A 14,288-nucleotide genomic window follows, 5' to 3' on the forward strand; every position below is an offset into this window, starting at 1 on the left:
TCTGCGTTAGTTAGTGGGGAACAACCAATTCTATTGCACCCCTCTCTGAGCAAGCATTTCAGCCCAGCCTGGGGGAAGACAGAAGCTCCTGTACCATGACAAACAAACATCATCCAGACTTTTGTGGCTGCTGTGTTCTGTCACACGGTTGATGGACTGAGAAAGAGAGGGGGGAGAGATTGTTATTCGAAAAATCGCTCCTGGAAATGCATCTCCACTCAGTTGATACATTGGAATGAGAGGCTGAACCTTTAATATCTCTTCCCTCTATGAAACGAGTAAGAATCGCTCAATGTCACGGCTGTCACAGCTGATCACCCTTACGGAGCCTTACGGGAGTACAATCAACACCTTGATGTTGAATTTGGGCCTTTCCCAGACAGGCACTGATATCAGGTGGCTCCAGCACCCAGGCACACTCGCATAAAGAAGAGACAGGGCCCCATTTTTATGGAGTGTGGTCGCTGAAATTAGGCCTCTTGTCAGGGGATTGCGTTCCCCTCAGTAAACACCGACAACGGTGGCAAAGACGTGTGGCAAAGAGTGATGGGCTAAGATGCTGGGCCAAGGGTACGCTTGCAGAATCGCTACACAATGGACCTTAGAATCACCAGAATTCCTACAGTGTAGTAAGGGTTGATGGTTCAATGTAAAGGATCAAATGTCCTGCAGCATTCACAACAGCAAATTACAATAGTTTTTAAATGTTCAGTCCTGCTTACAATAAACAGTAAAAAGTGAATGTATTATAATAATAATGATTAAGACAATGGTACTAAATGGCAACAATGAGAGCAACAGCAAAATAACAATAATAATTGTTATAATAAAAAAGAAAGCATTGTAGTGTTTGAAGGTATAAATGAATGATGTAGTTTGGAAACAACCAAGCCTGTGAGGATAAATTTGTTTAGAGATCAAATATATATTTAAATAGGTTGTGAACAGTTCCAGGTCTTGCGTTACTAGATGTGTGTTACGTTTACAGCATTTACAGAATATATTGTAATGCAGACACCTATCATCTTACATTGCATTTAAAGGACTTCTTTCCACTTGTTTTTACAACTAAATAAGCCGTCATATACCCTGCAGGAACATCTGAGGTCCACTATATTGCGATTTTGTGAGTTAAGGATTGGAATCATCAAGAATCATGCTTGTGCCATTATGACAATAAGGCCACAATACTCATATTTCATCAAACAAATGCAAAGCTGGTGAAACTTCTACTTTCAAAATCAACAATGTCTACATTATGTGGAGGAAAAAATACTTTTATCATAAGATTTTGCTTTAAGATTAAACATTTGTATGCAGCTGTATCACAACTATTAAAAGAAGTTATTTAACTTGAATTGCTTTACAACAGGGTGCATAGTAATCAACTCAACATCAACTCACCACCATGATATTGTTGCACAGTTTAACCTAACAAGTGTAAATGGGCTACTACAACCAAGAATACTGTATAATTCATGTAAAATTATGATGCGTGTATGTGTCGTTTGACCTGTTGTTTTATGCAATGTAAAAGCTATTCTTCGATTAGTGCCTGCTGGAAATAGATTTTCTGCAGTTTAACAGTATATTTTCTTGCACATGGTTCAGGCAGTGTTTCTGATTCAGTGCAAATGGAATGCCACAAACTGAATTTATTGGCCCACTGAATACTAGACTTTAAAGGGATTACATACACAGTGACAACCAGAAAAATGTAAATAAAACAGTTCGATCCTTGTTGTGAATATCACAATTTCATTTCAAAACCTCCAAGTTCCTTTTAAAATGCTCAATCATTTCAGTATTTTACAGCCAAGTTATGAATTTATATTGGTATTACTAAGTATTTTTTGCTCATTTTCCATTCAAAAAATTTATTTGACCTTTTAGTTCATGTTAAACATATGTAACAAATAGTTATTAACCTATGTATAGACTAATAAACAATAAACCCCTTTTAGAAACAACTGAAACTATAAAGTGTATAGTACAGTTCATTGCATACACATTTTTCCTCCCATCATTATATTGGATTTCAATCACTGATAAGTGTCAGCATTTTGGTGGACAGAGGCTACACAGACTTTTCAGACATGCATACCATTGATGCCTTTCAAAGATAGTTACTTTTTGGGATTCCAAAGGCAAAGGCATTGACAATTTGTCAAATGGAATAGCAGCTGCAAAACCACACCTAACTAGCTAGCTTGTCAACCTTATCAATATGCAGAGAACTAGTTTATGAGCTAACAGCACTGACAGTTTTATATGGCTAGCTAGCTGTCAGTTTTGATTTATAAGCTAGCTGTTGTAACAAAATAAAGTTAAAACTTGCTAGCTCTATATGTTAAAAAGATAGCTAGATTAACAAGTTAATAAAGTTAGCTATATATAACTGTAACAATAACTCAGTTACTGTTGCCTTTCGGTTGATAGTAATAAGATTTTTTTGGATTTTGATACAACCTATGAAGTTTATGCCATATAGTAGGTAGATACTGTTGCTATGTCTGGCGGTTCTAGAATAACTTAAAGCACAATTATATTAGTGTAATTATGGTATGAAGTTGTTTTCATATAACACCATCTGTTGTTTTTGACAAGCTTACATGCTTACCTGAATAGTTCCAGTGAAATACATCAATACAGTAGACTCTGTTAAACCAACCTAGTCTCTGGCAGCAGTCAAAAAGCCTGGAACATCATCTTCAGCTGTCTTCAAACTTTGCAAGATATCATAGATATGCAAGCCCAGAAAGCCTGTATAGTCTTTGTCTTGGCAACAGGTATTTGAAGGAACAGTGAGTGTGTCCTGCATTGCCTAAATAAAATATGTTGTAAATGTTTGCCCACACCATGCAATTAGATATAGCAGAATATTTCGTTCTCTTTGTGAATACCTTTGCTTTTTGACTAGTTTGTTTCACTGCGGATGGTATCTGTAAATGAATGGGCCATCATTGTTTGTTAATTATTATTTTTCCTGGTCTGGCAAGGCTGTGTAGAACAATTAAACAAACAAAGTGTATATGTTTCATGATTTTTCTTGGCAATGGCCAAAGTGAGCATACAGTACTAACGTATTTGTGCATGTTCAGGTATAGTTGTATCTTTTCTATTTGAGAATGAGTAAGAGATGGTTGTAACCGTGAAGTGTAATAAAGTTTAATGATATTTTTTTCTAAAGGATTATTCTCTTATTACATGGTGTCCTTGTAATCTACTTCCGTGCATTTAATTAAGTGTACACGTTCCTTATTGTACACAGACAAACACATTTTGGCAGGTATCCTAATGACTGTGTACTCCTTCAAAATAGTTTGTCAGTTTTAAACAGCAACTTAGTGTTGAACGTTTCTTCCCTTATACCAAAAACCTTATCATTCAGAAAGACATAACAAGTCATATGTTTTTTTGTTTTGTGTTTCTTTCCCAAATGTAAATCTGAGATGATAACATGAAATAATTTGATTACCAGTAAAATTTACGTTCCCCTACAGGTACTATGTAATCTTGTTATATGTGTAGAATCAGAACAATCATACTTCAATAGAATATTTTCTACATAGCACGTGTACTTGGTGGCCCAAATGTAATTCTGACATAAATAACTTCAGTTCTAACTCCCCATGTGGAAAAACTGGAGTCTTACAATTGGGCAGCACACTCAGGCAACTTGTCTGGTTTCAAGAATTTGGTCAATAACTTTGGTGAAATGTTTCCACTGTTTCCTGTCAAAACAATAACACTCACCTAAATGATGCATTCTCTCTAACCCCTGTATTGAGTCCAACATCAAGTTCATATATTTCAAAATATCAATAAGAGGCTTGTCATTTTTATTCATTTGGCTATCCTCCATCACCCCATTTTATGGATTGTACGGCACATGACTGCAGAGTTTATTATACTTCGTTGTATAATATTTGTTGTCATCCACTTATTTATCACTACCTGTGTATATGCATGTCAGTTTTGGGGATACCTAAATCTTTTTCCGGGACATTCTACGTGGAATTAAGTATTGGTTAGTATGCTAGCACAACACCTTTCTATCCTGAGTCAGTTTTATATTTCATTCTTATTTCTGTCCACCCCAATTTGTGCCTGTGTGTTCAAGATGACAGACTGACAAACCTAGGAATTATAGTTAAATTGTGCAATGAATAGCTGGATAGTTGAATATTTATCACAAGTCCGTCCTTTATATTTATTTTTTGTATTTATTTCTGTGGACATACTACCATTATGAGTGACACAAAAAGAAACTTCATGTTTTCAATGACTTTCAATGACAAAAATCTTATGATTTCTCAATGATGAGTCAGCTGTTGGCTGAAATTGATGACTGATATGATATATGTGGAAATGGCACATTTCCCATACCAGATATTGTGTTGATTATTGATGGTATGTATTTTTAATACCGAATTTTATGTTTCACTTGAGAGTGAAGCACCCTCCCTCTTCAAAACCCTTGGAGAGTTTAAAGTGTCAACAGTGTCTCAGTCATCCAAAATAACCTGTGGTATCCATCTAAGTGATTAAAAGAACTGTGTTCCACACAAAGTAGCCATGTGTACTTCCTCTGACATTGAATCTTTCACTCACAAGATGAATCAACTGGCAGGTAGAGTCCATCAGGAAGAATAGAACCATTTCAGGGCTTCCTCATAGCCTATTAGCCTCCACCATTATCTAGATTACTTTACTGGCATCAAAACAACATTTCACCTTTCAACAATTCAGGTGTTACATGTTATGCAAATGTGTCCCAATACCTCACCTGACGGGTTATGTTGTCCTTCAACTTTCAATTTCAGTAAGCTCTGTGATTTTTATAAAAGCCACATCAACATAATAGGTTTTGAATTCTACATGATATTATATCCAACTTATATCCTGCAATATAGCAGGCAGTGAATTCAGCAAATAAACACAATGCTCCAAATCCATTCAAAGTTTCAGATCAAGTTTTTTTCTTTGGAAAATATCCTGAAGGATGGGGTTAAAAAAGCTTTGCTGAAACAGCATAATTTATATTCCAAAGCTAGTCGTACTGTCTGCAAAACGGTGTCAGTTGGGAGAAGTCACACAAAAAATACAACTTTGCTGTATATTTATAGTGTAAGTAAAAATACATAGTCATGTAATATTTAGTCTTTGCCATTGGGTCCATTAAAGCAAGCTTGCCCAGCAGCTAGCTAAGGAAAGGTGACTAGTGAGCATGTGTTCTCCCATTGCACAAGACCTGGGAGGAGAGACCCAGATGGAGGAGGGCAGTTGCAACATGTATGGAAATAACTACATTCATTATGAAAATGAGCTTGTTATATTGAAACATATACATGCATTGCGCACATGGGATAGCACAAACTAAAATATTACCATCAAAATCTCAATTTATTTTCATTTGCATCAAGCTCATGACTGAAATATATTAATATGCTTCTAACTTGTAAAATCTATGGTCCTCTTTGGGCCCATAATGTCAACAAAACAAAGTGTCGAAGGCCAATAACAAGGAGAATAAAAGCATATACAGCTACAGGGTCAAGATTATACACAACCCAGTCTGTTGGTTTAAATTTCATATTTCTGTTAAGTAATGGAAAAATCTAACAGCAATACATCAGATGTTATACAGGTACAATACATACACACCAAACAAAAAAAGCACCATTCTACACTAACTGTAGGAATTTTATTCAGACATTTGGAACAAGTCCAAAATATTTCAGAAATGCTCCTATATTTGCATTGAAATACAGTGTATGAGTCTGACATCCTAAATACAATTGCACAATTAAATATACATGTCATTATGCACAATTTATCCAACCTTTCAGAATAGGAACCAAATGAACCACACATTCTTCATGGCTAATTCTAGGTATAAGACACCCTAAAAGACTCAATATATCACAAAAGATACAAAATATCAGCATAATATAGACGTCATTTAGGTTAGCCTACAGCACTGGAAATTCCCCTTACTGAGCTCAGGACCTAGTCAATACAATCACAGATAACCTTTATGATGTCACCGCAATGAAAATGAACCAAATCAATAATGTGCTAGTTAGGTTGTAATCGTTTTGCTGCAGGCTACACACATTATCATGATGAAACCATTTTATCCAATTTTATCCAATATTATGTAAACTAGTTGGACAGAAAACAGAATATTGTCGTCCTATGTGTAATAGCATAGCAAGCAACATAGGCTAACAAACATAAGTGCTATACTAGCCTATTTCATTACATGCATAATATTATACTCATAATGAGATGACATAGCTGCATACCTTTATCTTTCGCGCATTTCTCCTCTTCTTTCCTCTTTTTCCTAAACTGGGCACCTGATGGCTTACACCTTTTCTTATTCATTTGTGTTGATTTGGCACTCGAGCATCCCCATTACCCATCCCCAACACTGTCAACCAAGAATCAAGACTAAACCAATACACCTTGGTGGTGTGCAGACTGGTTTTATATTATTCTTAATGATTTCACACAAACCAGAAAAACATGAAACAATATGTCTATGAAACTATATATTCACATTATGAATAAATTGTGTTTTATTTGGTAGCATTTCAGAGTGTGACTGATTTTACTAACTGCATTAGTACTGGCGCGCTATTTGATAGATTCCCCTTCTCTCCCTACCTCGGGCTTCCAGTGCAGAGACCTGAGGTCAACCTACCCCCGCCCCCCTCCCCATCTCATACTTCTGAGTGGGAGAGCTTCCCAGGAAGTATACCTGCTTAGCTCACAAACTAGAATCAGGGTGCCCACTGCAACAAAGTTAATTGACCCACACGGTGACATGATATCATTGACGTGACGTGCAAATGAGCGATAGAAAACTGCGCAAATGTCACCATTCCGAATTTTTTTGTGCAGGCGCCCCGTGCCACCCAGAGCAAGATGCTGCTCTGGGCGGCTGCCCATGTCACCCATACCTAAATGCGCCACTGACCCCACATTAGGTTTCTGTGCCTGAATCACAAGTTTTTTTTTTTGTTGCTGTTTTTTGACCTGTAATAACTTTTACCATTTTATGATAAACCATGGTCTGAGGGGGCACACTCCTGCTCAGTCTGGATCAGCTTGAGATTTATTCCTTATTGCCAGCTGAAGGGAGTTTGATTTACCAATCATTATATTGATTGCATCTCTGATACAAGATCCGACTCCATTATGTCATCTATTGCCTTGATCACTAATTGACTGTTTGATCCTGTGCCCATAACACTCCTGTGTTTCTTTTTTTAATCATAAAACTCTGTGCGAAATTCCTTGTGAAGATGCACTACACAAAATAAACTGTGATAGATTGATTCATTTACAAAAAAAGCAGTGGAAAAATGTTGAAAGTAGAAGGGCATGTTGCATGCAAGCAGGAAACGCCTCTGTTGCCGAGGGAACATTCACAGTGAGTGTTTACAAGTCTTCATGTGAAACCCCAACTGAGAGAATTTGTACAATGCCCCTAGAACCTATGTGGACATTTGTGCATTAGGACATCATCCCCACAGTATTTTCTCTCTAGTTTAGAGGTTATTTATTCTCCTACTCCTGCCAGTACAGCTTTCCTAAAAAAGAGCTCCTTGGAAATACAGATATCAAGCTATTTCCACTCTAAGCATATGTTTTTGACAAGAAATAAATTTTGGAGAACATTAACAGTGAATTTCAACTTTTCATACTACATTAAATTTAGCTTGAAAATGATGAACTTACCAGGTATATGCATATCGCTACAGGTTAACTAGCTTACTTGTTTACATTTTCATCCAATTTCATGTAAATGCATCAAATGAAATACACTATGATACCTACTAGAACAAAAAGTAAATTGCAGTCTATGAAAATTAAATAAACTGCACTGGGAAATCCAAGCACCAGCACCACTAACACTGAAAGTTACCATGTATTAAACAGAAATACTGTAAGTAAAATGTATTTGGTTTTGAGTTTCCTGTCTTGTGTAAGGTCAGCTCAAATTGTATACAATCTTTTCACAAAGTCATTATTTTTTTCAAAAATGATTTAGCACTGTGGAATGATACCTTCCTGTACTCATGCAGGAACGTGTTGAAGCGAGTGTGTAGTCCTCTGCCACATTCACCCATTGTCAATGGGTATCAAACAGGTCTCATTGAGTAAAACAATACAGTCCACACAGAGAGATTACTGATTTTGCACATATTGCCACACATTTTTGCTGTTAAGGAAAATGCCTTGCAAAGTCTTTGCAAAACACGGTCATAGTTTTTGGTGGCATCTCGGTTTTCAAATATGGTTATTACACATGCATGCTAGGCAGGATTGCTGATACCTTTGGCGAGTAAGGAAATATTTACTCTTTCCCACTTAATTGTGAAAATTGTCTCTTTTATTCCCTGGCGTGACTTTTGCCATTTTTGAAAGTTATAAGAAAATTATTTTCTTTGGAAAGGTGGACTGCCTTATAATCAGGCTGACCTTATATATGTAGTATATCCCTTATCCCATATCTGTTCATATACATATAGAAATTAGTTATCTGCTGATAAATAAGTGGATAGTGAGTACTTTTGAGGTGAATGTAAATCATGTTGTGTTTGTTTCATTTTATTTGTCTTTTTTTATATTATTTTGTTTCCTGCTTTGCCTTCATAAATAAATCAAATCCCTGTGTGTGCCCTGTTTGGGGTTGAGGTTCCTGTTGTGTAAGATAAAGAAGTCTACATGGACCACAACAGAAAAATCCATGTGCAGTGGACATCCACTTGGGTTGAATTTCATTTTGGTTTCAATTCAGAAGACATTCAAAACACAAAGCTTTCCTCATTCTCTGGATCCTTTCTTTTGTGCTTGAAATGGGCATTCATGGGCTTCAGACAAAAGGACGGAGGAGGTGTGTGAGCAAAGATGACCGTCACATCATTAATCATGTTTCTGTTTTGCCTCCAAAGAGATTCTGATCCCCAATTGCCCTGACATTTTCAAATGAATTCCAGTTTTGAAGTTGTAAATATATTCAAAATACCATCAAACATGCACAGTATTAGTATATCTCCTCATTTTACAACACAAAAACAACTACCTACTGTTAGCTGTTAATTACTGTTACTGGGATAATTAATATCAACACTGTATAATTAATATTATCATATTTAATATACATACATAATATTATCATATCACATACCAAATTTACCAAATTTAGACACGAAAGCAGGCTATGGTTTTCCTGATATCTAGGTATCTATGAGTTTGATGGTCACTAAAATGAAAAATTTTATGAAAGAATTGAAAGAATGCAACTCATTTTAAATGTAATTCTGTTTAGGATGCTGGTAAAGTAAGGTTTTTTTATCAGTTTAATCTTCGCAACTTCTCAAGCCTTTAAATAATCCCTAAAATTTTACTAATGACAATAAGAAAAATCTCTAAAAATCTCAAAAAAATTCACAGAAGGTAAAAATGCTTTCTGCTATGATGACTTACAGTCTTGGAACAAAAAAAACAACTTCATTTCTGTTTTAAATTTATTGCTCACATTTACGGTCTTGCTATGGCTAAAAGCTGTGTCGTAGATTTTGTCCCTAAATCCAATGAAAACAGTGCTGCTTTTCAAATAATAAGCTACCGATGAATGTCTTGTACAATGTTCAGTGAAATTTCTAGTCATCATCAGTGTTCATTACCCACACATACTACACAGCAGTGGGCTTGCAATTTAAATACAATCATTTAAGATTAATAATAATCATAATAAATCACATCTAAGGTGGTTGCTGGTCTTTAATTTGTGGAATTATCTGCACCTTCATCTTTTCTTCAGCACAGATGGCATTCAGTTTTGTTCTGAATTACCCACACAGCTTGACTGTGAGCCTTTGTTCTTCGGGCTGCTCCATGGGAGGTTCTGAAGTAATATTTAGCATGGGAAACTGCAACACACCACAGCCTTAATTCACCTTGAAGACTGGTCAAAATGAGAAATGAGGAGGGGGGCGGAGTAAAACATGTTAAAGAGCATTGAAACTCTGATTCTCTTCGAATATTGTTGATGTGTAATTAACTACAATGAAGCTGTGGCTGCTTCCTAATACCTAAAACTTCCACATTCGAATAAACAAAAAACAATAGTAGTCCCTCTTTATATGGTGTATGAAGGGCTGCCAAGAGTTTTCTCTTTGAGTGGTTTTACCATCAACACACTTGCTTTCATGTCTATGAAAGCAAGTGATGTTGCCTGATTTTGTTTTAACACATCAGAAGACAGAAGATGTTGAACTTTTTTCCAGTCAATTTATTGTGGACCAATCAGCACTTTACCATTAGATCTAAATAGAAGATCAGTTTCCTTTTGCAGATATTACTCATCTCTTGACTCCTAACAGTATTGGAAATTAGACAGTGGCAGTGTAGCATAGTGGTTAAGGAGCAGGACTCGTAACCGAAAGGTTGCCGGTTCGATCCCCGCTGGGACACTGCTGCTGTACCCTTGGGCAAGGTACTTAACCCACAATTGCCTCAGTAAATATCCAGCTGTATAAATGGATAACATTGTAAAGAACTGTAACCTATGTAAGTCGCTTTGGATAAAAGCGTCTGCTAAATGAATAAATGTAAATGTAAATGTAGACATAATCTAAATAATCATGGCAACATTGTCCCTTGAATGTACACCATCCCTCTGTAATTGCAAAGGAGGGAGCTCCATATGTGAACATACAGTGATACACATAAGGAAAGTGAACTGGGATATTTTGGGAGGATGTTGAGAGGACACACCACCCTGGATAACCATGTTTGCTATCCAAATAAATAACAGTGCATCTTTTTGTGCAAAAAAGTTCCATTGAATGGTATTGATAATGAAATTTTGTTTTTGTTTAAATATGGGCAAAATGTATCATGAAATTGATGAAATCAAAACTACTGAATGTTATACCATAAACATTGTGTGCTGAACTGAGCTGAATAAGATGGTTAAGTGGCTGAAATGAAAGTCTGTCCACACAATTGCCTCCAGGGCAAGGGTTGAGTGCTCTCTTTATACTGTAAACAGCAGACCTTGGGATTCGGTTTAAGAGTACAGTTTATGTGGTAATGCTGGCTGAAGACTTAAATAAATACAAATATTAGCACACACCACCATTACGAAAGCAGTATGATGTCAGACATACATGGCACCATAACTTTGTGATGTCAATGAAATGCGTTTATCAAATATTCATTGTTCAAGAATGACAGAAAAAATATATTAAAATAATAAACAAACACAAAATATTCAAGTATGAACATCAGAAAAAGTAGATACTGAAAAACCCACACTTGTGATCACATTTTAAATGCCATTTCTTAAAACAATCAGCAGTTGAGTTCAATAGTAAGGCATTAAGGGAAAAAATGATTGGATTAAACTGCATGAATTTTTGCTATGAAGAATGATTCTTTTGTTTGTGTTACATTTAGTCTTTCTGCATTTACCAAATATATTTCCACAGAAATCTGAAAGTGATTCACAAGACTAACAGGCCCATGAGCCATTACTTCTAATGTTCTCTGTTCAGCACTATACTCTCATACCATAAAGCAGATGTTCACATGAATAAAATATCTATTGGTAGATGACATGAAACAGCATGGTGGCAATCAGTGATCCATTTTGGAGGGTTTTTCATGAGCTGCAACAAGCAAGAGCACAAATCCATGCTTACCAATTACGGTGAGGGCAAAAAGACAATGCATTAATCCCTCTTTTAAACAGAATGTGGTGCAACGTGGCAAGTTCTCTGAACATAAGCACAATGGCATTACATAAAACAAACCTTCCTGCTGTTTTTTTATTCAGACAACTATAGAGATAGAGATGAATCACCCACTCATGCTTGATCAAGGTACATTGGTACATGATACATTATGTGGCAGGGACTGACCCTTGCAATCACTGGATGTCAGGTCTGAGCTTGCTTAATCCAGTGTTTGGCAATCACTTGACGCACTGTCTGTGGGGAGGAAATGGCAATTAGAGAGAGCCATTTGGTGAAGACTGTAATTAACATACCATATCGCAGTGTTCTGATGGGGTAGAAAAGACAGATCCATCTTATTAAAAAATTACCCTTTTATCTGCTGCGGTGGAGCTAGACAGTAATTACTGTGTCCATTACATTGCAGGTGTAATCTCCTCAGGTTCAGTGGGGCTACAGACTCAGGGGCCAGACCAGAGCCACTGAAAGCAGACACTAGAGCCAGCCGCTTGCGGATTGGACAGTAGCTGCGCTGGAGAAGGCAAGGGCCAGCAGCCCCGAGGCTGGAGAAATCAATGCCGTTTCATGGTCAGCGTGGCGGCTATCACTCCACAGAGAGCTGTTAGTGCAGCTCGTCAGGAGGCAAATCACGCGATGAGCGGATTTGTATGGCCTCTGATATGGGCTGTGAGATCACAGGCCACACACCAGCTCGAGCGATGTGCAAAGATGACATTCGAGTCAATGCATCAAGCTGTGTGTCTTTATGAACAGTGATAACCAGTGTGGCGACTGTTACCGACGCAACTGTTGTCCAGATACTCGGACAGGCAGGAAGGAGGCCATATGCAGACCGCTGGTCCAAAGAGTGAACATCATAGCAAGATCATATAAACAGTTTTCACAACATTTAATGAGCGCAATTTCCAAGCGTATAAGGACATCCATTCCTTGCTAAAGAAGACCACATATGCATCTACCTGACTGTAAAATTGCAGGGAAGCATATTTAATGACATACAACTTCATTTGAAAAAGGAGTATTAATGTACAAAGCTAAATAAAGAATAAAGCATTATATTCATTATTGAGGTGTTAGTTGTTACACAATTTAATTCCAATGAACTGAACTTGAGAGGTTGTCTGTGTCAAAAAAAAAAACAACACAGTGTGGTAGTGAATAAAGGAAACACCATCATAGCAGTTAGATTAAATGCAGCCTACACTCGTTTTATGGCTGAAAACAATCATGCATCAGCTAAATTTAAATAACTGAAAAATAAGATTGCTGGACCAGGACATTTAGATACAACATTTTATTATTGTCAGTTTTAAATATGAACACACAATCTTCAGAAAGAAAATACACATGAGCCAACATTCCATTACATTACAGGGAGTCATAGAATAGAATGTCCTTTTCCTTCCTTTTGGAATCAACTGTCATGGGGAGAATACCATGTACACATTTCTTTATTCCGTTTTGAGAATATTTTGTTCTGCTGCTGGTGGAGCAGGGATTGGTATGCAGATGTTCAATCATTTCTATTTAATCGCGATGAAACCCATAAATTTGTCATGTACAGACAGGCATAACCTTTCAGTAGCTAAAATCACAGTGCACTGGCACTTCACCCATTCCCTGCTTATTTCTTTATTGTTTCCAACAACCAATCTGAAGACTACAGAACACTCTGATGCATTCACAGCACTGTCACAAACATCGAATACAGATCTATAGGGTAGGTACAATACAAGCTCTCATTAAATCAAAAATTAAAACTGTTATATGCTAAATTACACTGCAGTTTTTTTTAAGTACCAGACCTGTTTTGCTGTATGTTTGGTAAAAAAAAAAAAAAAAAACTCTGGTCTTTTGGAAACTTTTATTGAATCTACCCTAAGCATTGCTGGAAACTTGCAAAACCATGTGACTAGTCATGTGACCAATCCAGTCCACATAAAGAACATTTTACAGGAAGTACCTCACTGATCAGGTTCTCCACACTGCTGTAAAATTAACTCCATTGAAGAATCGGGTGTGTACAAGAGACCTGCTTCCATATAAGTCTGACACAATCGTCCCTATCAGTAAATGGCATTGGGAATATGAATCAATAGCAATTGTGTTGGACACTGACATTGTTAGAACCAACACATATTTAAATACCAAACAAAAGACACACAAAAAATGAAGACAAAAGACACACAGAAATGTACAGCTATCCCAGGAGGGGAGCCAAGAAACTGCAATTCCACAGAAGGCAGGGTTTTCATTTTTACCTTCCATGAAAAAGCATCATCATCTTTGTTGTCATCTTCATCCTCATCATTATTTATTTACCAATTAGTAGTATCATCATAATCAAATATTATTACCACCTCTATTATTTATTTTTTATTAATAACAGTCTCAACTTTTTAAATGTTTTTCATGGTTTTAACGGTTCATAATAAGTTAATCATTTTTAACCACATGAAACATGTACCATAAGTAATAGCTCTGTTGTCAGGTTTATGACACATTTAT

Source organism: Megalops cyprinoides, chromosome 3, assembly GCF_013368585.1.
Source record: "Megalops cyprinoides isolate fMegCyp1 chromosome 3, fMegCyp1.pri, whole genome shotgun sequence".
In the NCBI taxonomy this organism is placed as follows: domain Eukaryota; kingdom Metazoa; phylum Chordata; class Actinopteri; order Elopiformes; family Megalopidae; genus Megalops; species Megalops cyprinoides.